This window comes from Schistocerca americana, chromosome 11 (genome assembly GCF_021461395.2).
Source record: "Schistocerca americana isolate TAMUIC-IGC-003095 chromosome 11, iqSchAmer2.1, whole genome shotgun sequence".
In the NCBI taxonomy this organism is placed as follows: domain Eukaryota; kingdom Metazoa; phylum Arthropoda; class Insecta; order Orthoptera; family Acrididae; genus Schistocerca; species Schistocerca americana.
In genome coordinates, this window is record NC_060129.1 from 70,511,165 (window position 1) to 70,520,433 (window position 9,269).

The 9,269-nt window shown below is 48.8% G+C and overlaps 1 non-coding gene across 1 annotated transcript; it reads right to left on the reverse strand.

Annotated features, from left to right (window-relative positions):
• Positions 1 to 4,932: 4,932 nt before the first annotated feature.
• Positions 4,933 to 5,007, reverse strand: Trnat-ugu. Its single transcript has one exon. It is a non-coding gene; the product is annotated as a tRNA-Thr (tRNA).
• Between the last annotated feature and the right edge of the window lie 4,262 nt (positions 5,008 to 9,269).

A 9,269-nucleotide genomic window follows, 5' to 3' on the forward strand; every position in this document is an offset into this window, starting at 1 on the left:
AGAGGAGCCCGGGATGCCATACGCGGTTATAGGCACGTTCAAGGTGAAGGGACGCAAAGATGGTGGAGCAATGGGAATTGAGATGAGTGGAAAGGAGGTGTGTCAGGTGGAGGAGGAGATCGTCAGGAGAGAAGGAAGGTTGGAAGTGACATTGTGTCCAGGGAAGGAGACGGTGCTGGTGGAAGTGGTGGTGAATGCGGCAGGTAATGATGTACCCCAGGACCTTGCTGAACACCGACGTGAGATTCATAGGGCACTAGGAGGAGGTATCGGAATGGAGTCTGGCAGGCTTGAGAAACATAAGGATCCGGGAAGACTTCTACAGGTCAGGGTAGAAGCCGGTGGAGAGGATAACATTATAGAGGGTGGTTAGGACTGTAAGGAAGGAGAGGGGGGCTTCTTTGAGTTGGCGGTATGTAACACGGTCGTGACCGGGAGCCATATTACGATTGGTGTGTAGTGTGGTGACGATGTCTTGTGTGACAATGGGGGTGTTGAGAAAGGATGCTGGTGTGGCCCCCAAGTACTGGAAGCTAGGAGCAAGTGGGGGGGAGAGAGGTGTCAGTGCAGCCCTGGATGTCAGGCAGACAGCCTGCCCACCTGCCCGTTCCCCGACATCCATCACTTTGCCGCCTGCTATCCATCTGTCCGTCTGTCGGTCCATTTGTCCATCCATTGTCCATCATCGATGCTGCCTGCTGTCCGTCTATCCGTCGCCATCCGTCCATCATGAACCTTCTCACCTCCACTGTCATCTACTCCTTCCCCTCCCCCTCTTCCACTGTCCCTTCCTGGAGTGCTGCTTCTCGCTTCCCTCCTTATACTTCGTCCTCCCTCCCCCCCTCACCCATTCCCCCATCTCCTCCTCTGCTGTGTACCCTCCCCCCCACATCTACACTCTTCCCCTAGCCTCCACACCCACAACAGCTCCTGCCCCCACCCTCAAGTACACCTCTGCTGCCACCTTCGGTGCCACCTCTCAGGTTGTCGGTATGCTCCCTCTCACCACCCTGTCACTTCATCATCTGCATCCACCGCATTCGCCACGCCATGTCAGGCCACAATCACTGCGACTGGACCAGCTGCTTCCCCCAGCACCTCCACCACGTCTACAGGATCTGCCACCCACCACCTCCCTCTCCTCCCCATCCCTCTCTCCTCCTCCCAGCCTATGGTCTCCAAAAAACTCCACAAACACGTCATTTCCGACTCTGCCCCTCCAGCAAAAAGGCACCACCTCCTCCCCCTCCCCCCTTTGTCACCACGGACACTACCCCTCCTCCTGACAACTGTACCCCAGACCCCACCCTCCAAACGTTTCTCCTGTCCACCCCAGACACTGGTGCTCCCATCCCCCAGCTGACTTCTCGCAGCCGGCCGCTGTGACCGAGCGATTCTGCGCGATTCAGTTTGGAACCGCGCAGCTGTTACTGTCGCAGGATCGAATCCTGTCTCGGGCATGGATGTGTGTGATGTCCTTAGATTATTTAGGTTTAAGTAGTTCTGTAGTGTCGCAGAATTGTAAAGAGGTGGAGACGTGGACTATTGTCAAGTTTCGTTGCCTACGCCGAAAGCCAGAAGCAGTAGGTCGGCCAAGAAGTAAGAGGATTGCACATGTATGGAATGTGACGTCACACAGGGGCCATGGCCTGGTTCCACACAACAGGCGAGAGAGAATTGCTTAGCACGCGGGTTTGTGTTAGACGGAGACTTTCATAGAGTGCAAGACACAGGTATAGTGTCAGCTGTACTGCATTTCACAACTTCGTGTAAGTCTGTCGAAACAACACCTAACTCTGTTGCAAGAACACCTAAGGGGCGAGTACGACAGATAAGTCAGCACTATAAGTGGAACGAATGTGGTCATTACAAACGAGAATGACGTCAGGACGTCGCTCGTGCTTCCTTTAAATACGCCAGCTTTGATAGCAACAGGGCACTCGCACTCGCAGTTAGACTTGCAGTTAGATGTGTACTGGGTTGCTGCATAGCACTCAGGTCGGTGATCGACATGTTAATCTTTATTAAGGAGATGTTGCAGTAAGAGCGGCCCATCCAGCAGCAGACGTGAGGGGTCTCTGCTGCCGCTATCAATCATCAACCCAGGATTAGCAGACATCGCGGCAGACTCGCTCGCCGCCAATGTTGCCCACATCAGTGAGCCGTTGTCGAGATGATGTGGGGCCTAGGCCCTGTGCACCCGCCATCACAGCCGGGTGAGCCAACGATGCTAGGGGACTGCAGTCTGTTCCGCCCGTCCACTGCGGACGAGCCACCAGGAGGAGCACGGAAGAAGATGGGGTGGGATAGAGTACACTCCGCACTACGAGAAATCTTCTGGTGCCAACAGCGCCAGGGACTCCAACCCAAAGCCTCTACGTGCAGCAGCCTGCTGTATGCCTCGAGCCAGCTCACCAGCCGGGCGCCGCCAGCCACACGCGACTGAAGTAAGGGCATTCCTCCGCTACATCACTGCACGTGGCGTTGCGCTAGCAAGACTGGTGCGGCCCAGATCTGGTGTCATCGCTATGAGTCAGCGAGGACTCGGGGAAGGTCACTTTGTACTCGGCACGAATAAAGGTGTTATGAATTAATAATGTTTCTTTGGTGTTTCTGACGCTTCTACAGCCATTTCATAGCATCCTGACAGCTGGAGAGGTCACCGCTCGGTCATCCAGTCCACCGTAGGCGACCGGGACCACCGGGGCGCATACAGTTCTAAGTTGTAGGGGACTGATGACCGCAGATGTTAAGTCCCATAGTGCTCAGAGCTATTCGAACCATTTTTCGATTCCTTGCAGGGACTCAATCCTCATCGAGTCCCCTTCTTTCACACACACCTCCTCTGTAAACTACTGTGCATTTTGTTTGGCCCCAACGCATCCCTGACTCCCTTCTTCTCATCTTCCTCTCCCTGTCAGCGTCAGCCTCCCGATCGTCCCCCACCTACACCGCCATGATGACCAAACTCAGCCCGGTGATCACGGAGGATGAGGTGTTGGTGGAACTGAGCTCACACCCTAACCTGCAAATCCACTCACCCCAACGTATCCACAATTCTGCTGGTCCCACCTATCTCATGAGGGTCTTTTCGGAGTCCACGCCCTCCACTGACCACCTCTACTCCCAGGGTGCTCAGATTTACCACCATCACCATCCAGTTGAATCCTCCAAATCCCTCCCCAATCCTACCAATTCCAGCACCGCCTCATGTACAATGATCACCTGATCCCCAACTGCAAAAGCCTCCCCAACTGTCCCCATTGCAATGTCTCCCACTTTCTTAAAAACTGCCCCAATCTAGCCACCCCTCTCTCCTGTAACACCTGCAACAGCCCCCATTCTACCTACTGCCACATGTGTAAACCTAAACCCCCTCATGCCACCCCTGAGCTTACTGTCCCTGTTTGTCCTATTGTCTCCCATCCACCCCAACAATTCCCACGTTGACTGCACCTTCTGCACCTTTGTAATATCCATCGACATAAACATCCACAGCTGCTCCCCTGCCGCCCTTCATTGGTGGCATCAGTTCCTCTCCACGATCCAAGATGACTTTGTTCCACATCCAAAACACATCCATCCCGAAAGCGACGCCACTCACAATGTTGTCATTACCTCCACCAACCTTCTTGGGTGTTTCACCTTCGACATCCTTGACCCCACATGTACTGACCACTTCCCCGTCCTCTCACCATAATGTCTGCTCATCACGCCCCTCCAGCTCTCTGCCCTGCACCCCCTCCCAAGGTCATCCATGTCTACCATTGTGCCAACTGGGATGCCTACTGGGAATCCATCACCACCCAGGTCGAAAGCCATCCTCTTACTTATCACCATCCTGACGACATCATTCATGCCTCGCCCTTCCTTCAGAAGGTAATTACTGACGCCTTGGAGGTCCATGTTCCCACTAAAACCATCCATCCCCACCGTCCCACTCTCCCTCTGCAGGCTGTCCTCCTCTTCTGTGAATCCCGCCGCCTCTATCACTCCTTCCTGCGCACTCATGACAGGGATACTCTTCAACACCACCGGCAAATACAGCGAAACGTACAGAACCTTATTACAGAAAAGAAACGCCAAGACTGGCGCCAGACATGTACACGACTGAATTCCACCCTGCCTATCAACTCCTCCAAGTACTGGTCCGCCTCCCATCGCCTTACTGGTTCCCATTCCGCGCCGAATTACCCCCTTCTCCATAACGACTGCCCCCTTCCTGACAACCTCAGTAAAGCCAACCCCGCCCGCATCTCGTGGTCGTGCAGTAGCGTTCTCGCTTCCCATGCCCAGGTTCCCGGGTTTGATTCCCGGCGGGGTCAGGGATTTTCTCTGCCTCGTGATGGCTGGGTGTTGTGTGCTGTCCTTAGGTTAGTTAGGTTTAAGTAGTTCTAAGTTCTAGGGGACTGATGACCATAGATGTTAAGTCCCATAGTGCTCAGAGCCATTTGAACCATTTGAACCAAGGCCAACCCCTTTGCTTCCCACCTTTCTGAGGTCTTCTCCATCCCAGATGATCCCCACTTTGATTATTCTCTCTTCCCCATCGTCATGGAATGCGCCGATACCTCGGTCACTCCACTTGCCCCTAGTCTCCAGTACTTGGAGCACTTGTCCCCTTCTGAAATGAACACTCCAATCACAGCACAAGACTAAACTTCTCTGGTCCAAATGCAACAAGGCCCACTGTCTCATGACTGTGTCATCTACTGCCACCTTAGAGAAAGCCTCATCTCCTTCTTGACTGTCCTTGCCCATCTCTATAACGTCATCCTATCTTTAACTATATATGACGGTAGTATCTGTTCCCGAAAGAACAGTTACCGTCGATGACCATGCAGCTTTGCTAGAAATGAAATGATAATTAAATAGACACCCTAGCTGCAAGCAGGCGTTGATACACTTCATTGGGGACATGTTGAAAATGTGTGCCCCGACCGGGACTCGAACCCGGGATCTCCTGCTTACATGGCAGACGCTCTATCCATCTGAGCCACCGCGGGCACAGAGGATAGTGCGTCTGCAGGGACTTATCCCTAGCACGCTCCCCGTGAGATCCACATTCCCAACATGTCCACAACACTACATTCGTAGTATTAGGCAAAGCTGCATGGTCATCGACCTACAAATCCCTCATCTGTCCCATCCTTTGTTATGCCAGTGTTGCCTGGATCTCCGCACTCACCAGCTTTTACAAGACCCTCAAATCTTCAAATGGCATGTGCTGTGCCTTACCTTCCATATCCGCCTTCCCTCCACCACACAGTTCCCGTACGACCTCATCCCCTTCCCCCACCTGCTCCTTTTCCTCCAACATCTCTTCATCCTTTACACTGTCTGCAGGCTAGATCCTTCCCACACCCTGGTTTCCATAATTTGCCTGGTGCCTTTTAATCTAGTGTGTGTTTTTGTGTAGCATAATTTTTACAGATTTTTATTTCTCATTTAATGTCAGTGCTTCGTATGCTTTCTTTTCTTCTATTTCGCCTTTTTTGTTTCTATATTCCGCCATGTTTCCTACGTTATATTGTTTTACATGTCTTCCTGTTTATTTATGTCTCTTAGCTGCAGAGCAGCGCTTATGCTGGTGCCAGCCTGCCCCTGATCGTGAATGGAAATTACAATAAAGGAAAAAGAAACTATTGAAAAATGTAAGGCCAGATACCCCCCACATCTCCCGATCTCACTGTCCCCGTCCAACCTATTTACGATCCCACCCCTTCTGGAAGCAGCCTTTGCCCTCTCCCCACAGTCGAGGATATCGATAGATTTGTAACCATCGTCCTACAAAATATCCACCACTTTCAACGCCCCCATACCCTCCAGTAGATCTCCCTAGCTGCTGTTCAATCATCCACCCTAACACCTTCGACACCTACTCCCATAACCAAGCCCATTTTACCTTTTCCCGTCCCAACACCCTAGTTTAAACCCCACCATGGTGCAGCAGCATCGTATCTTGTTCAGTAACATCCGTTCTCTGCCTACCAACAAGCAACTCTTCATGCACATCCGTACAACCCACCGTGTGGATGCCTCCCTCCTCAATGAAACATTTCTCCAGCCCCCACGTATCATCAGCACATCACCCTACCCCCTTCAACAATCCAATAATCCCCACCTGATTGCGCATGGTGGAGTTGCCATCGGCTACCTTCGCCAGATCCCTATTGGGCTCCAAACCCTCTTTCCTGACCCCTCTGAACACCTTATCCTCAGCTTCTTTTTCCCCAGCCTTATCATAAACAGCGCCACCATCTATGCCCGTGCCACTGCCCTCATCCTGTTTGACTTCCTTTGCCACATTGATCACACCTTCTCCACCTATGTGATTGCCACTGACCTAAACATCCACCGTCGTACCGGTGCACAGCTACAATGGTGGCATCGGCTCCTTGCCGCACTGCAAGATGAGCTCCTCCACTCCCCCGCCACACCTGCCCTGATTCCAATACCACTCACCATGTAGTCCTGACCTCCAGTGACCTCCTTCGACACATTATGGCGAACATCCTAGATCCCACTGGTAGCGACCAGCTGTGTATCCTCCTTACCGTGACAGACCTACAAAACACACGCCTCACTCCTCACACCAATCCTCCCCAAAATTTCGTCCATAACTACTCCCGTGCTGATGGGAATGGCTACTGGGCAGCCCTACATACCTAGGTCAGTGGCCATCATCTGACCATCCAGCATCCAGCATGATATCAGCCATGCTGCCTCCTTTCTCCAACATGTCCTGTCTGAGGCCACTGAGGCTCACATCCCCACTACCACCATTCACCCACACCACCACACTTTACCCCCACAGGCCATCCTCCTTTGTGAATCCCATCATCTCCGCCATGCCTTTCTCCACACATGGGACCGGGATACACTCCGATGCCACTGGCAACTCCAACGACATGCCTGTAATTTCCTCGCAGCCAAAAAACGCTGGGACTGGCGCCAGGCCTGCATCTGCCTAAATGATACCCTAACTATAAACTCATCCAAGTACTGGTCAGCCTTCCATCACCTTACTGGATCTAAACCCTCCCCACAGTATCCCCTCCTCCATTGAACCTGATTTATTTTCAAAGAATATCCATAATAATTTATTTTATTTACTAGCGATTCATGAAGAACATTAACACATTTAATCAGACTATGTGAGCGTGAGAGTAGTTGCCAATGGTAACTGAAGAAACAAATTAAAAATTTTATTTTCAATAAATGGAAATTTTATTCCGAAAAGCCTTTTTTTAAACAGATTTAAAATTATAATCAGAAAGCTCCCTTTTAACATGGCTGTAGACACGACCGCTCACAACACCTCTTAAAGACTACACTGACGCAAATGTGCAACACACCAGATTACCCTAAATTAAAATTTTTAACACCTCACACAAACACATAATCTATGTGCCCTGTAAGAGGATTGTAAATGGTACAAAACACTCACATTAAAAATTATTTGCCACCAAAAGTGTAACTTGTTTTAAAAGAACTCTTACGGTGGAAGGGTGGCAACTTTATATGATAAATTGACCATTTAAATAAAATCCATGAAATGCAATTTTACATAAAATATACCAACATACTCTACATTACACATATACCACCTCGCAAGATGACAGGCAAGATAAAAACATATTTCAGGAATTCAGCCTTTACACCTTAAGCAATAAATTCGTTAACACTGAATCTGACAAACATGACATAGGCAGCTATTAACGTATGGCAGATTGACGGGGGGATAACTGAACAACCTAAACTGCAGATTGCTCTAAGTTTCCCCCACTCCACAAGGGAAAATGGGCCACCCAATTCATAAATAACCAATTTCCCAAGGTGGGCAAGTAGAGAAGAATTGTGGGACGATCCCAAAACAAAGCAGCTGGTGACCTCAAGAAGAAAACAAGTATAATTTAACAAGTAAATGAAACAACATATCTCCAATCACTTAATTTCTAATAAACTGTGATTTCCGGCGAAGACCTGGCGCAGCACCTCCAACGCTATCACTTATCAATGTCAGTGAAAATCTGAGTAACAGATGAGATCATTAATGTAAACAAAAAAAAAAACAATGGACCCAAGATGGAACCTTTAACACCACAGGTAATTAATTCCCAATCGGATGAAGGCTGCCTGCTTAGGTTTTTCACAACAATGCCCTTTGTTTCCTGTTAGATAAGAGACAAACAATTTCATAGCACTGCCAGTGACACCATACTATTGTAACTTACTTAAGAGAATGATGTGGTTCACACAGTCAAAGGCTTTTGACAGGAACAGAAAATGCCAGTAGCCTCTAATAGCTTTCACTATATCACAACATTTAAGTAACCCAAACTGTGACTTTGACAATATATTATTTGCAGTCAGGTGCTTGAGGATTACAGAAACAACTTAAGATAGAAATCAACTTGCATGAGCACTCTTTGATTAAATTAAAAAAAATGGTTCAAATGGCTCTGAGCACTATGAGACTTAACATCTTAGGTCATCGGTCTCCGAGAACTTAGAACTACTTAAACCTAACTAACCTAAGGACATCACACACATCCATGCCCAAGGCAGGATTCGAACCTGTGACCATAGCAGTCCCGCGGTTCTGGACTGCAGCGCCTAGAACAGCACAGCCACTGCAGCCGGCCTGATTAACTTCTTTTGATATATTATCATACCCACTAGAATACTTGCATTTGAAGGATTTTATGATGGATGCTACTTCTCTGGGAGACCTGAGCGCCATTTCTATTTTAGTGAAGTTATTTTTAAAGACTTGTCTTGGATACACAATTGCACTGCCCACCGAACCTGATGACACCAAGCTGTCTGTAACAAAAATGAAGTACTTGTTTACGAGGTTTGCAACACTACATGCACTTGTTACCAAAGTCTCATTTATTTTTAGAATTATCTGTTCCCCTTCCTTTTTGGCCCCACCTGTCTGTCTTCACTATATCCCATACAGATTTTGGTTTGTTGTTCGATGTAATTATCTTTTTCTCATAATAAACCTGCTTCGATTTCTGGATTACTTGCTTCAATATTTTGCAGTATTCTTTGTAATACATTACAGTGTTAACATCAGAGTTGTTCCTAGATAGTAGATACAGTCTCCTTTTTGTCCCACATGTTATCTTTATTCCTTGTGTAATCCTTGGTTTATTGTTTGAGTTCTGTGTGATTTGAGTTACCTTTAGGGAACAACAATTTTCAAAAGTGGAGGTAACTTTATTAGTGAATGCTTTGTATTTTCCATTTGAGTCAGA